General features: G+C 30.8%; 1 protein-coding gene across 3 annotated transcripts in view; it reads right to left on the bottom strand.

Moving 5' to 3' along the window:
• Nucleotides 1–16,897, bottom strand: part of LOC118196685 (protein couch potato-like) — a 460,571-nt gene that overhangs the window by 118,634 nt on the left and 325,040 nt on the right. The gene's annotated exons all lie outside the window — the stretch shown is intronic.

Raw genomic sequence — 16,897 nt, 5'->3', positions numbered from 1 at the left:
AGTATTCAGATTACGGCAAAGCATACGAAGGCCATTTGCCTAAGTGAAAGGTTGCTTTCGTAGACGACTTTAGAAGGAAACTGGCTTGTATTACATATTACACGTGAGTAATCGTTTCCTAGGATCTGAGCCCATGTCAAAATACAAAGATTCAGTGATTTCGCCGCTCGGTTTGAAAAAGAAAGATTTCGTCAGACTTTAGCTTGACGACTTACCTCTGTTTAAGAACAATGCTAAAGTAATGCTGAATTTATCTTGTTTAAATTAAAAGACAACTGACCTCCAAAATCATTGATATCATTATTTTCTTGCAGACGCGATGTAATACATAAACAGTTTTGAAAGCAATATAGTACAAAGATCTACTTTGTGAAAAATGTCATTTATAAATTAAGTTGGAATTTTCTGTAATAAGATAAATTACAACTGAAATTTGTTTAGGCGTTACACATCGTGAAACCTAGATCTACCAACCTCTTTCATGTGATGCGCTTTGCAAACAGTTTGTATCTTGTAGCTTTAACTTGAATAGGAACAAGCTAAACTTCATAAGGGAGACTCTCTAACTGAAAATATATTACATTACTTTGCATTTCTAACAAATGTATGCCTTTAATACATCTCAAAATAATTCCTGAATATGAAAACCGTTTCATTGGTAAGAAGCATTCGAAAAGTATTTCGATTTATTTTTGTTGAATATTTTATAACAGAAGGTTTGCATTTAATGCATTCATATTCCTGGCAGCAAGATTAAAACGGGGATATAAATGAAAAATTACTCTTATTTTTTTATCAACGGCACAAGAACAATCTCGAGGTTCTGCAACATTTTTCAACTTTTTTTAAATATACAACGTAATTTTCTATTTGTATATGACTGTTGGAAATAACTTCAATTTCTGTAATTTTCTATTATCAAAGATACGTAGCAAATAAACTGCAGCTTATAATCAAAATTTGTAGTTCAAGAGCCATAGAAAATCATGGTGATTGTGTTTGCAAATTATTTTATTAATGAAAGATCAGCCTAAAAATTCAGATTATTGGTTATTTTTGGCTTATTTTAAGAAAATATGTGTTTCAAAATGTATAGCGAATTTCATTTTATGTTGTTTGCACATAAGAATAATGAAAACGTTTATTGCACCTAACTAAATGATTATATGAATAAATATTAAACGAAGAATTTTCCCATTTCACGTAATATTGTTTCATTCACAGCATTCAACGCAATTCCTTTTTAAGCGCTTGATACATAAAGATCCTTAACACAGAAATGGTTGGAGCCAAAAATTGTTACGTAGTGTGATTTTGACAAATAAAGATCTCGACCCTGTGTTCTGTATTAATTCTTGATAATACTTGCTGATACTTGTTAATTGGGTAGGTCAAAAAGGAGTTAACTGAATAGACCCGACTACCACTCGACTTCAAAACGTAAAAAGGCAGTTGCTTTAGTGTTATTATCGAAGGTAATGAATTTTTAAGAAAACGGTATGCTGTTAATGGCATGAATTTATTTATGACAGAAGCATGGCAAAAATTTATAATAAAATAGAACTCTCAGCGACAAAGTATTTTTGAAAGATGAAACAAGACTATGTGCTTCTTTAAACGATGAATGTCGATAATCGGAATATTTAAAAGATTAAATTTAAGTAAAATTTGCATATCATACTTACTGCAACTTAATAAACTTGAAGCAATTGCAGCTTTGTAACCATTATATATGCATTAAGACTCAATAAATGCTCTTAACTTCTCTGTGATTTTCTTGTTTGAACGAATTATACCATATTCTGGATTCGTTATTTAATTAACTGATTTGAAGAAAGCCCGTTAACTGCCTCAGGAGAGATGGATTTACGAAGTACTTTCTGAGGGTTTGTTTGCTATGGGAAAGTACATGAAGGCTTTCTGCCTAAGGAGCAAACGCCAACGGGGAAGGCTTTTAGACGGAAACTATCTCGTATTTACTTTAAACATGGGAAAAACCACAAACGCACCATGCAGTCGATCTTTTTGCCGGGAATCGAACCCTAGTCAAACTACTAGCTTACAACAGTTTTTACCACTTGATTATCGGTGGGTTGTTCTCTGAAGGGTACTGGGTCCTATTTGTATTACATTTATTTATTATTTAAGGGGAAAACCATGTTCTCAGTCCACCTGTGCACTGAGAACCCAACCGAAGACTTTCTACAATTGTTCAGCAGTCTTATCCAATAAAACACTGATAGGCAGCTTCATATCTCCGAAGTTAAAATGGTACATGAGACGTGAGAAGTCAGTCAGGAAAAAAAACCTAGTTCTACGCAAGACGTGAAAAGAGGACATTAAATTATTAAATTCTGCCTGAGTAAAAGTAGAGACGGAAGTAGTCAATAATTAATCGCACGAGGACAGATTCAGTTTAAATTTAAAAAAATCTAAATGAGCGTACATAACCTGAAAATAAAAAAACTAAAAGCAATTAAATAAATTAACAATTTTTAACTATACTAAGATTTTTCAGTCATTCATCGTCTCAACTTTCAAATCAAGGAAAGGTTTTTAATAAACACAATAAGGAAAATCGATAAAAAAGGTTTTAAAATAAAAATATAAAAAATGTTTAAAATACGGAAAAATGATGAGGGCAAATTCTACATAATATCTTAATACCGTTAAAATTGTTAATTTATTGGCATATTTTTTATTTTTTATTGTGTGTGCTTATTTGAAAAATTAGATTTTTTAAAATTTCCTTGAATGTGTCCTCGTGCGATTAATTATTAACTACTGCCGAATCGTTAAGCAAGGACATTGAATATTTTTTTCTCTAACGTGTTATACAACATAATGTAATTAATACATTTAAAGCGAAATGCAATTAAATCTATCAGAATGTTGAGAAAAACACAATACATGCTTTGGTGAATAGCTAAAGGGCCTGCAAAGCGCTTCACATAGGTTGTTGCAATATCTCACTGTGTGAGAAACAGTACATTTTGCCATAATAGGAAATTGTTAAATCCAGACTTCGACATTCTGCAACAGTGTTTAATTATTCTATGTAAAACCCACATGAAAAATACCTACCAGCTACACACAATAAATAAGAAAAATCTGTGTACAACCAAGAAGGTAAATTTCGCACCATAAATTAAAAATTTTGCCAAATTGTAGTGTGAAGCCTTAACTGTCTATTTTATTCGGAACTTATTCTTAACTGTCTAGTTCATTTTATACGCTATAATAGTTTAGCTTAACGTGCATGCTAAATTAAAAAAATGCAGGTTCATAAAAGTGTTCTATTATCAAGTATTATGAATGTTTTTTTCCGTTTAAATACCACTTCTGAGAACATTATTGAGGTAAATGAAAGGTATATAATTGTTTTACTATCAACAGATATAATTACTTTGCAGCTTTTATAAACGTCTAATTACGTAATTTTAATTCAGTTTTGAAATAGCTGCAATTCATGACGAATAAAAAAAAGAAAATAATAATAATGCTTCGTTGATAAAATAATACATTTAATAAACTTTACTTTACTATTGAAAAACTTTTTGTTTGATGATAAAGGCAGAGTTTGTTAAAATTTTATTCCTTATTTTGAGACAGATTTGGAATAAGAAGATTTCAATGGTTAATCTAATGTCGTAATGATCCGAGTATATAACTCATAATACTAGGAGAAGAACAAATTTAAAATTTTATTCCTTATTTTAAGTTGAGACAGATTTGGAATAAGAAGATTTCAATGGTTAATCTAATGTCGTAATGATCCGAGTATATAACTTATAATACTAGGAGAAGAACAAAAAGTCAATAAAATAAGAATTTTGAAATTTAACACAATAGGATACGTTTTGGAAAGGAAATATTATAAAAAAGAAGTGATTATTCGCTACATTTATTTTTATTCTTCCACATAATGAAATAATGAAGATTTTTTCCGTTTCCCTCTTTCGTTGGTGTATTCGGTCAAAACTTCCACTTCAAACAATTCAAGGTAAACACACATATATATAAGGTAAATAATTATCTGATTCAGGTATCGTGCAAACATTAATTGTGGCTTATTAACCATTCATATTCCAATTAATAAATTGATTTTTGAAGCGAAATGTAGCTGTTAATTAGAATGAGTCGCCTTTCTGGTTTAAGATCTCAAAAGCATTTCACAAATTTTGCTGCAGAATGCTGTTTTATAATTAACTAAATTTTAATTAAATTTTAAATTAAATTTTACGAAAAACAAAATCTGAGTGAAACGTTTTATTAAAAAATGTAAATATTGATGGTATAAAAAAAGCGTTACTATTAAATCTCTTCATGGCAATTGGGGATTAATCAGTCATTACAAAAATGCGAAAGTTTTTTCCTTTGAAACCACATTAAAAATTCTGCTACTTGATATATTTAAAACAAACAAATATGAACACGAACATTAAATTGTCAGTAATAGTAAAACAATTGTTTTTAATAATAAAATTGAAGATATGAACGTTTATAAATGCTCTGCATTTAAAAATAATTACTAAGTCGTTATATATACTTACAACATTATCCATGCTTTAAATAAAATTATAAAACTTAAAAGGAAGACCGTATAGCTTATAATCAAGCACATTATAACACATATATAAAAGTTAACACAAAAATATTTCATAAATAATTATGAAATAAATTATAACTAGGAAGTCGTATAGTTATAATTAATGCTTTCACTTTAATACGGAGTCTTAATCTGCTCACAAAAAATTTTTACTTTATTCAAGTTTTCCAAATACCTCATTATTTTAACCTATATAACCGTGCTGCAGAATTTATAAAAGTGCTTGCGTAACTAGTGTATAAAAATTTGAGTTTGGTTTTCAAGAATCGCTTAATCTATTCATATTCATATAATTTCAATTAATGAAATCTTTTTTTTTAGTTCCTAAAATTTTAGTTCTTAAATTTGCTAAATTTTTGGTTCCTAAAATCTTACTTGTACTCTACGCTGACTTCCTTATTACGTTATTTCTTTGGCAAATAACGGTTCTTAAAATATCAAAAAATAAACAAGTATTAAATGACAAACATACACCAAAAGTAGCTATCCCACAATGTTAACCCATTTGAAAAAAACATAATTCCATCTACCTTATCACATGTAACATTTGTAGTATTGAATACATTGCGCAGTTTAAAACTTATTTTAATGTCAAATTTAGTAATCATAGATCGTGAATAGAAATTTAAAAATCACAACTCACAGAACACAGAAACACTTACTCTGTAGCAAAATTTTATCAGATTTTAACAGAATCAATAGATTTGATTTCAACAGAAACACTTACTCTGTAGCAAAATTTGATCATTTCACACGTTAAAATTTTAATCACTATTAACTTAGATAATATACCTAATACCAGACACAAACTACTACAAGAACCCATTCCCATAAACTTAAATACAACTCTTTACCCATATAACCTTAATACAGTTCTTTCTGAACATCACCAACAACACGGGGAGGAGGAGGTGTATTTCAGTATCATAACTTTCGACTTAATGGGGATGTCCAAAAAGGATTAAAGACATAACACACACACACACACACACACACACACACAAAAAAAAAAAAAAAAAATTCTTAGCTATATTATATGAACTTAAAGGTTTTCAATGATTCAAATTTTATTCTTAATTTTTTTTTCGTCAAGTATAATACAATTAATAACGGTACGTTACTCATCACTAGGTATAAGTAATTCTAGTAGTGAAGATATCTGCAATGCCACGGAATATCAATAAGAAGAACATTATTATGGCTTCCCTTGACTCTGAAGCGTAGGAATCAGCGCCTGAAATGATGAATTCAACTATGCACATGGATGCATTAGATGCATAAGACCGTCTTTTCTTGCGAATTTTACATTTGCTTTCCGCAGTAGTCTTCAAACTTTGCCAACTCAAGGAACTCTTAGAACTATAAGGTATTTTGGGAACCCTCATCCTACCATTTAGGAAAATGTATACAAAATAATATTTAAAGTAGATCAATATGTTATAGGTATTTAATGTAAAGACAATTAAAAATGTACTGCGTATTTTATTAAAAACGTTAAACACAATTACTGTAATTTATTCCTTTACACCAAAAGCTCATGCTCAAGGTGTCACCTACCATTGCATTATATTTAATGACAGAGGTATGCTTGCATTTTTCAATCAACACAAATTGTCGAAGTGATTGATTGATTATTATGACTACTGATGTTATCTGCAGTCGCATTTCATATTCTGTGATTCAATTGTTTCTATATTTTGGTTTTTAGCCATATGCACTGAGAAAGATTCTTTACTTAAATACATTGTTCCAAACAGAATTAAAATATTTATATATATATTAAAATATTTATTTCTGTGAGAAACTTCTGAGTATTTTGCATGAAACTCCAACCAAAACTGCAGGAGCTGCTCTTACTTAAATTTAGATTTTAACGTCGAATCTATTGATATGTCGATAAGCTGTTCCCTTTCGTTCATTGGCAATCCTTCTGATTTATCATAGAACTCGAAAGGATACTTTTATCCAGTAATACTTAGTTTCCCCCCCTGAGAAATTTTCTCTTATAGTTTTCTTCATTTGAAACAGGTGCTCCAATATATAATTTTTAACATTGTCATCTAAAGTCAATTCATTTTTCAGTATAAATTTATTTAGTTTTGCAAAACATTGCACGTCCTCCTCTTTGTCATATGATGATCACACGTTAAGTTTTAAAATCGATGCATTATTTTTTCCTTTAATTCTTATAATATGTATAATCAATCCTTAAAAGAATTGTTTACTTCATTTAGAACGTCAAACCACACATGTAGTTTCTGGTTAACTGTCAAAGGTCATTTAATGTATGTTTAGTTGATAAATAAACTACTAAGAGTGAGTCAACTAAGAAGTGAGCGTTTAATAACTTTCTTTTCGAAGTTCTATTTTGACTCGTGCAGCCTGTTCTTTGACATATGGAACACCATAGGCTCCATGGAACACAGTTTAAAGACAACTGGTTTACAGTATCATAAGACACGTATGTACTCACATGCGGAGGCAACAAGGGAAACGAACGTTAGAAGCTTGTAGTCTATAAGGTATTTCTCCCGCCTTCTTTGCATACCTTCGTGGTGTCGTGGTCAGTACACTCGGCGCGTATCGAGAGGTCCGAGGTTCGAGTCCCAGCGAAGGCACTGCACACATTTTACGTGTCCTGCTTCGAAATAACATAATGACTCTACAGTGGCGCCCGAACTAAAAAGGTGGCATATGATGATTCTCCACCATCAGGACTTGGCGACTGGGTTCAATAATCTCCAGTCGCCCTTCAAAAGAGGGAATATATAAGGTATTTCTCCCGCCTTCTTAGCATTTCTTCGTTGCGTAGTAGTCAGCACACTCGGCGCGTATCGAGAGGCCCGAGGTTCGAGTCCCGGCGAAGGCATTGCACATTTTTCCCGTCTCTTGCTTCGAAATAACCTAATTACTCTACAAGACTTTATCATCATATCGGTTAAGCACCAGAATTGCTGGTATGAGGGAACATAGATCCCACATTTCGCTCACCATTTGCAGTTTGATTAACCACCAGCACATTACTAAAATTCTAATTCCACTGTCTATGCCATATTTTCTGGTCTTCTCTGGCCCAACATTTAAAAGGGCAGTGAGAGACCGTATGTTCCATGCTGTACTACGTTTTCTCAGTACACAAGATATTCCGACAGTTGAACTCTAGCACTGAACTAAAGCCGTATGAAAACACTATTAGTGAATAAGAAAAAATAAAGGATATTAATACTAACAGAGTATTAGCTACGTTATAGTCCGAAAAGGCCCGAGTAAGGATGAGAATGATGGCTGAAGAACTACATATTAATAAAAAAGTGAGCTATTATAGAGGATAAGCTAATTTTAACTAGTATAGAATTGACATTAGAAACATTTCTGTGAACGTTTTGCCTCCAATGCGCATTTAAAATACGTTCCTTGAGAGATGCGTTTCAGCCAAAGTATGTAAATAAATATAAAAATCATTCTACCTGTTAAAACGAATTTTTTCTCTGGGATTTCAGACTAATATTGAAAGTAGAAGTTGTGTTTCGGGAATAACAATTTTCTGATGAAATTGACGGCAAATAGAATATGAAAGAAATACTCAATAGTAATTCGGCAAACAAATTTCTGGTTTGTTTGTAGATATGAGTAGTTTAAAACCGTGTATGAGTGCATAGGCGTAATACTTTGAAAGTGACAGAACTTATTAATGCACGCATATATTTTTAAAATTTGTTTCTGGGAATTATAATTTCAGCATTACTTCAAAATGCTGAAACAAAATTAATCGTACTATGAAGACTGTTCTGAACTTAACGGCTGCGACATTACTATAAGGCCTTATCAAACGTTGCTATTTTTCATGCGAATGGTGACGGCTGAAAAAGAAACAGCCATTAAATGATAAAAAGTTGCGTTTTGTGATTGCTGAGAAAATGTGAAGCCTTAGAGTATAGAACAATTAACTTAACCTCACATGAAACTGTATCTCATTAGACTGTTAGTTAGATCTATTTACAAAAAAAGGTGTGGATAAAAAAATGTGCTGGCACAAGTGAGTTCAGTTACTTAGTGCTTTTAAAACTGGTGAATAATACTTGAAAGCATAAATGTCATGCGACATTTAAAAAGCAACATTGGGAAACGAAAATTATGTATAAATGCAGGACATATTAAATTGTGATTAGAAATTGATATGGGGGTATATTTAGGGAATGATAAGGGACAACATAATGCATCTACAACGTTTCGCATACAACATTATATTCTTTATTATTTCGTTAGACATTTTAATTACCGAAGGCGCAAAAAAGATTACAACTTAGGATAGTACGATGACTCACAGGAGTTTATTTGCGTAGTTCTTATAATTATTAGGACCGGAAGCTAAATTTACAGAATTGCGTACTCTAAGTAGTTAGGTTCTACATTTAACGAAGTCTTAATCCGATGTGAGAGGACGGATGAAAAAGCCGCACTAAGTGTTTTAATGTTGAAATATAAGCAGACAAGCCATGCATTTTTTAAGAAATGAAAGATAAATTTCTTATCACATAATTGATTCTAAAACATATATGCCTGCGCTAATGAGTATAAATTGATGTAAGCATGTCTGAAAAAGCAAGCAGTGTTTTGAACAGATGAGCTATCTCAAATTAAAAGTTAGATGCACTTAAACATGGACGTATAGCGATGAGTTGAAGAACACGAGTTAATAAATATTTGAGATTAACTTCAGTTTTAAAATAACAGCCAGATGTCTAATTTTTAAACATATTTAAGTATATTATCAACGCAGTATTTAATGCTTAACGTATTAAACTGAACAAAGCACAATAAAAATACACTCCAGTCCTTTCACTGAGCTTTTAGTTTGACATTTTAACCCTTAACAATTTTTCATAAGCATTTTACACTATTAATATGAAATTTCAAGTAATATATCATTAAGCATTCTTGAATTAATAATTTTCAAGACATCTTTCTTTATTTTAAGATTGTAAAAGTTTTATCACATAAATACTGTTAGTTATCGAAAATTAATCAAAGACATAATCTTTGATTAATAAAGAAAATTAATCAAAGAAAAAAAGTGAAAATGTTTAGACTTCACTTCTCGCCGATCATGTATTGCAATTAGCAGAAACCTCTGAAACTTTTTTAATGAAGTCTGAGATCAGTTCTCGGATTAAATTATATTGTTAGATTGTAACTTTTCCGAGAGATATAATCTGATTTACAGCTGTTTAAATACATAAATACATTTCATAATATTAGTTAGAGTTTGCGTTTTCATATTTTGAATAAATTTATGAGTATATATTTATCACATGACCATTTCAGTTGAGTTCATCTGTAACAAATTTTAAGATTAATTTGGAAACCAATTTGCTTTATATGAAATGACATTTATATGACATGCACATATATTTTGCAACATCGCCTATATGTTCGTAAACATTTAAAAATTAATCAACGCAATGATGTCACATACTCTTTTTCGTTTGAAGGGCTTGTAGAAATAAGCATAAACTAATGCCATCTTCTCTAGAGTCAGATTCACAGATGTTGATGCAAAGCGTTCTCTCTAGCATTTGTTGCCGAAATTCCGTATTCAAGTATTTAATCCGATTAATTTCACCAGCTTTTTCAGATAACCTTACGAATCATTTTGTAATAATTTGTCTCATTAAAAGATTTCTTGAAATTCCGACTTGCAAAAATTTGTATATTTCGTAATATTGTGCCATTTACTCATTTCTTGCTTTTAGGGTTTGTTCTGTAGCCACAAAATTAAGTTTATATGTGTTATTTTCTTATATGAAATTATTGACTTTTCGTTTCTGAATGTGGCAATGTTTAAACGGTAAAAGTAGCTCAAGAGAAACGACAGATATGATTAAATACGATTCTCGTTGGACTCGGCGACCGATTGCACTCGAAAATTCTTGAAGCACGTGTTTATATAAATACGGCTCCGAGAGCTCGGACGAGTTGTTATTGTGATTAGTTAGTTATTATTCAATTGTGAGATTTAGTGATAGCTAAATCGCGATTTAGTGCTTACTTGTTGGCACTGGCAAAAAAGGAAACACTAAATCAGCAAGCGGAAATTGACAATAATTCTCATGTGCTAGCAAAGAGTTGCTTAGTATCCGCTTCTCTTATATTTATGTGCTGCTATTTATTGGGATATGTAAAGTTATTTTTTATAAAAAATTATGAACTTCTTCCTTTATATTATTAAAATAATAATTTAAAAGAGTAACTATTTAAAAGAGACATCAACGAAACAATAGCAAGCAACAATATTTTACTTCTTAACATATAAATTATAAGGTATTTCTCCCGCCTTCCTAGCATGCCTTCATGGTGTGGTGGTCTGCACACTAGGCCGGTATTCCAGAGGTCCACGGTTCGATTCCCTGCGAAGGCGGTTGTTAATTTTTCATTTTTCCTGATTCCAAATTATACCTAATGTCTCTACACTGGCGCCTGAACTAAAAAGGGTGTTTGATGATGATTCTCCATACCCAGGATTTGGCAACTGGATCTCTAAAAACCTCAGTCGCCCTTTAAAAGGGGTATAAATAAGGTATTTCTCCCGCCTTCCTAGCGTGCCTTCGTAGTGTGGTGGTCTGCACACCGGGCGGGTATTCCAGAAGTCTGTAGTGCGATTCCCGGCGAAGGCCTTGTTAATTTTTTATCTTTCTTGCTTCCGAAAGTATACCTAATGTCTATACACAATTATAGATTAAAAGAATCAAAATTTTGAACACAAAATTTAAATGAACATATTATTTCTTTCAAATGGGAAAGCATATAATTTCATCATAAAGATAAGCGTTTTTAGTTATGTGTATCATAAAATTATCTGCTTGAGAGAGGTTCATGACTGATAAAATTAGGGATGCATCTAGTTTTGTTCAGCGAGTTTAAACTGAAGGTCAGGTTAGGTTCTTTTGCTTAGAAGATTTAATAATATGACTAAAAGGATTGAAAGAAAAAACTATATAAATTCATAAAATTTAAGGTAGTCTCCATGAATATATTTTACACCACAGAATTTTAAATACAGTGCTTTCATAATTGATGGGATATTTCTAACTCGTAGAGAAATTGTTTAGAAAATGAACTGAAAGAAGGGTTTACTATAGAACGTTTCTTGAAGTGTAACGTTATTTTATGTATTTTAATGCAAGAGTACTTAAATTCAAATTAATAAAACAGTTACAGAAAAGTTACAGAAAGCAATGTATTTACACTAGACTAAAATGAAACTAATAAAAATAATGGGCTACTAATGCAAATATAAAATGGGCAAGAAAAATGCATACATAATATTTTAGATTTTAGAATATTCATTTGTTGAAGAATACATTTAATTCTTGTTGGGTCTGATTCGACAAGAGCTTTAGTAATTTGTAGCTTCAGTATTTTCTTATTCTTCTAATATCAGATATTTCACGTTTACCTTGAAAACATAATAGTATGTTTTAGTATCCTTTTCCCGCATTCTAGCTAAATGGGCTATTTAAGATTTGGATTCGGAAACAGGAGGTGTTTTATAATTTCAGGACAATTTTCAAAACAACCAAAACCAAACGTTTATTACGTAGAGCATCGGAAACTTCGTTGTTGAAGTCAGACCTGTTTTGCGGGGCAACATTTTGTGCAAATATCCTCAAAAACTGTTTTAGTATATTTAGATAAAATAGATAGTTTTCTACCTTTTTAATAGGAACAACTTTAATGGGTCAATAAATAAACATCATAAATGACAGTACCGATAAAATTTCTCATTTTCACAAGGATAACATCTATAAAAATACCAGGTAACAAAATCAATAAATAAAGAGAGAAAACTCGGCAAGGTTATAAAATCTTTATTTTTAAAGCAGAAGACGTGAAAAATCTGTAGCATCTACTCCGGGACTCGGTTTCTCGACTTTCCAATTGCTGGGCGGATGCGCTTTTCCGCGCGCGGTAAGGAGAGAGAAAAACCTTACATGACAGATGAAATTTTATAATCATTTCATTGCTCTAGTAAGTAATTTTTGTGCTAGCACAAAACCCTCAAATGAAACATATTAGTGTATAAAACGGAATATTTTTCTTTAAAAAACATAAAGCTTATCTATTTCTGCAAAATAATTTTGGATAATAAGAAGATTAATTATATTCTGCCAGGGTTTTTCTAGAGAGTAAATCGTTAAAGTTAAACCAGTAAAATATATCTATATCATACGATATTTTAAATCATTCAGATAATTAATTTTAAGCCGTTTTATGAAACATTTAAATTTAAAATGATGACCATGAACGGAAATTTGGGAATTTCTACTATTTTTTCCTTTCTTTTTCTGAAAAAAGATCTAAAATTCTACGTTATTTAGTAGGCAGGTAATGGTTATCTCATACACAGCCCAGCTTAGCTCAAAAAGAAATTATTTAACAAAAAGGTTACAAAACAACAATAATAAAATTTATTTCTAAGATTTTTAGATAAAACTTAACACTATTAGTCAATTAATTTATTATTGTATTCTTGAATGAACGTTTGGCATTTTTTACTAAACTGCAGTAAAAGTACAAGCATTTTTCCATTCCAAAGGCACAATAATGGTATCTTGAAGCAATTTTGCGATTTTTTCTTTTGAGATTCAGTTTATGTGTCTCAAGATCGGCAGAATTTATTTTACCCAATAGTGCATCCCCGGAATGCATTGTTATTTTTTTATAGACGAGTCACATCAGCTGTTTTGAACTCTCGAATTTTTTCACCTTTGTCGTGCTTCTTCTGAAATGTCAGACGCAAAGTCCGTCTAGTCTGAGCCTGGAGATTGAGAAAACAGAGGATGACGCAGAACAGAATCTGGATATTTCTCGAAAAAGGTGCCAGTGATCCTTTTCTGCCTTCCAATCTGTACATCGTCATCCCCCAGGAAGCATATGCATCGTGACCAATGACAACGCGACTTTGATTTTCGTATACTGCTCTCGTTTATCCCTAGGGTTTGGGAAATATTAAATCCCTTGAAGTTTCGGTATTTGTTAGCAATAGGAAAAATCAAATCTTAGAGAGGAAAAGTGAGGAGAAAATCAAAAACTTATCCATTTCCAACTGTGTTTTATTTTTTTTATTTTTAACACCATTCTGCTTATTCGCTTTCATCCAAATAAAGAACGTCATGATAACGCATTTCGCTCTCTAGTCGCTGCAGCTTATTGTCTCTCTCCGTCTGGTATGAGTATTTGCGGGAATCTCACAAACAGGGACCCAAAAATATCAGATAACTGCTCAGAATTGCATGATCATTTTCATGTCAATCTTAGTTACGAAAACTGCCGGGAAATAAAAGTTACTGAAATTGTCTCAGAAACCAGTAAATCTCAAAGCTATATCCCTTTAAGTATTTTTAAATTAGAAAGTGAGCAAGACAAAAGGTTATATAAAACAAAAGGTACGATATCCTTGATTTCTTTAAAAATTAAATATTACAGTTATTTAAATTACAATAATTTTGTTTCTGAAAAGGACAAGCTATTTATACCCCTCCTGTTCTAATCACAAAGAACATAGTACTAAGATTTGCTTATAAATGTATATTATGAATTCCAACCTGAATTACAGTCACAGAGCATATTAGAGATTCTTCTGTTGAGTGTATCTGCATTTAACAATCTATTAAAAATGAAAAGTTAAACGAGTTTTATCGTCATTGCTTTAAACTCCAATATTTAAATGCTCATCAATAATAAAAATACTTTGAAACATTTTGAATTTACTGTAAATATTGCACATTAAAAACTACTTTTAGACTAATTAATTTTATATTTTATATTTAATATTAAAATTAGTTTTAATATACAGATTTAATACACTAGAAAATAGTACCTTACATCAGTTTTAAAATTTATCGAGTTGAACTCATTGTTTTAAACTAAAAAATAAAAATTAAGATTCTGGCAAATGAAAAAAGTTTCTTGTGTTAAAATTTTCTCGCTGTCTTTGAGGTAAGCAAAAATATTTTCGTATATTAAAGATTTGAAAATAAATGAAATACGTAACAGTTTTTGTCTTAAAATTCTCTAAGCATCATCATTTTTAATGCTTCTAACTTTTAGATTTATTACTAATATATATTTAGATTTATTACTAATATAATATTCATTTAACATAATTGAATTTAATGTTTACCTTTTGCATGTTAATGAAGATGCTCACTTGCAATGAAGTATGGATTTTATTTTTTTAGCAGCTTCCAAAAATTTAAAACGCGTTTGTACGTTTCTAATTTAATTTACTGTTCATTGTTTTCACTCACCTATAAAAGTTGCACTATTTTCTAATTATTTAAATTATTTCTGTCGTGCACAAAAATGTTATTTTAAGCGAACTAAATACCATGATTTTACTTATTGCTTAGAAGCGAGAAATTTTGTCATTAGAGAAAATATAAACTATGAATGTGGTATAATTAAACATTCGAAGCAAAATGATTTAATTTTTAAGAGCCACAGATACAATGAATATGTATAAACATTAAATAAATATAGGCAACTGCTATATATGTACTTCTAAAGAACCTGCGATTTTTCCATGTTAAATGTGTCGCGCCATAATTTTGTTTCAATGGAGTTTGAAGATAGTCTGTCTACAACCTCATATTATTGCAGAGAGACAGTTGAATGATATTTTAGTAGTTACCTTTAAATCAATGTGAGTAGTATTGAAACGAATACTAGCCAAAACCAATATGTCAAGTTACTTCAGTTTTAATAATATATTGCAGTTATTTTAGATATAATAAAATTTTAAGAATACGAGCTCGTATGTTGTTGTTCTAAAGTTGACATTTCATAATATTCGAGCTTTCTCTGTGTGCATATGGGTATAAAGACTTACGTGTACAGGTGATCCAAACGTCGCGGGTATTGAAATTAAAAAATGTAGAAATTCCAAAGGTGGATATTCATTAGGCAAATTGTTTGGATGACATCCCTATATTGTTACAAGTAATTTCAGATGAAATTAATACTGTTAGATTAAAAAACATTCGAAAATGGAGATGAAAGTTTCAGGTAAAACGGATTTTTATGATTGAGCATTACTTCTCAAAGCATAAATCTGATTGCGTCGCCATCTTTTCCATATTTTTTTGTTGGTGACTGCAATATTTTATTCCTGACATTATTTATTTTGTCCGAATTCAGAAGCTACTTCATTTTCTATGATGAACGCTTTGAGTTTCTCGAAATCAGATTATCAAACAGAATTTAATATGTTTTGGTTTGGTTTATTTGATTACGGCAAATCACTCTAGGGCTATCTGCCTAAGAGGAAAGACGCTTTCTATGAGAACTTTCTAAGGCAAACTGGCCGCGCTATGCATGGAGAAAATCTTTACAGCTATGCTCAGTATATCATTGTTTTATTAGGTTCACAATAATCTAGGAAGGTCTGTTCAAACGTTTCAACAACTTTTAAGTACGATGCGTTGTGAATCAATTCTCAGTCATAAAAATTCCTTCTGCTTGTAAAAAATTAATTTGCATTTTGCACCAAACAAATGGTTTTTGAAAGGTAACAAAGAACATAAACTGCATCTTAAATTTCAAGTCATATATTACTTTTAGCAATATAAGTGTGTCATACATTGAAACAATTTACTATTAATATTCATTGAAGAATTTATACAGTTTTTGAGAGTTTGATGTGTGTGAGTTTTGGATCACCCTGTATATTCCATAAAATCCACAGAGAAAAAAGTAGGATAGTGTTATATAAGATTTATGCCTTTGCGTGATCAAACATGTTAAGATCTCAGCTTTTAAACAGTTTAAAACGTTTTTTTATGAGACCCAATTTAGCTTTATATGCTTATAAATTAATTACTACTTGTGATGAAATAAGATTGAATTTTAGGAAAAGAAACGCGGAAAAAGTTTCAGCGTAAATAAAGCAGTGTTTCACCTTCTTTGGCTTAAAATTGTGAAGTCACATATTTCCTTATGTGCCTAAACAGACGTAAATAGTAAAATTACTCCAAATAAATGCATTAATCACTTTAACTATATAATTTTTGAGGGGCAAAACTTTTAAATAATGTAGTAAAATATACTTTACATATTTTGCTGATTTCTAGGATGTTGTGCAAAGCGTTTAAAGTCACAGAAATTGTGGTGGTGGAATTGTTGTACTACTTACCAAAACAATAGCTTACTCAAATTACACCTCGTACATCAATATTACCTGCCTGAAACTTTTAGCGCTTCCTGAATTCCTCGTAAATTACCAAGATA

The sequence above is a fragment of the Stegodyphus dumicola genome, chromosome X1 (assembly GCF_044657685.1).
Source record: "Stegodyphus dumicola isolate Sdum_Otavi_A_Nest chromosome X1, ASM4465768v1".
NCBI lineage: Eukaryota > Metazoa > Arthropoda > Arachnida > Araneae > Eresidae > Stegodyphus > Stegodyphus dumicola.
The sequence above is the reverse complement of the archived record's forward strand: the minus strand, read 5'-3'. Positions and strand labels throughout refer to the sequence as shown.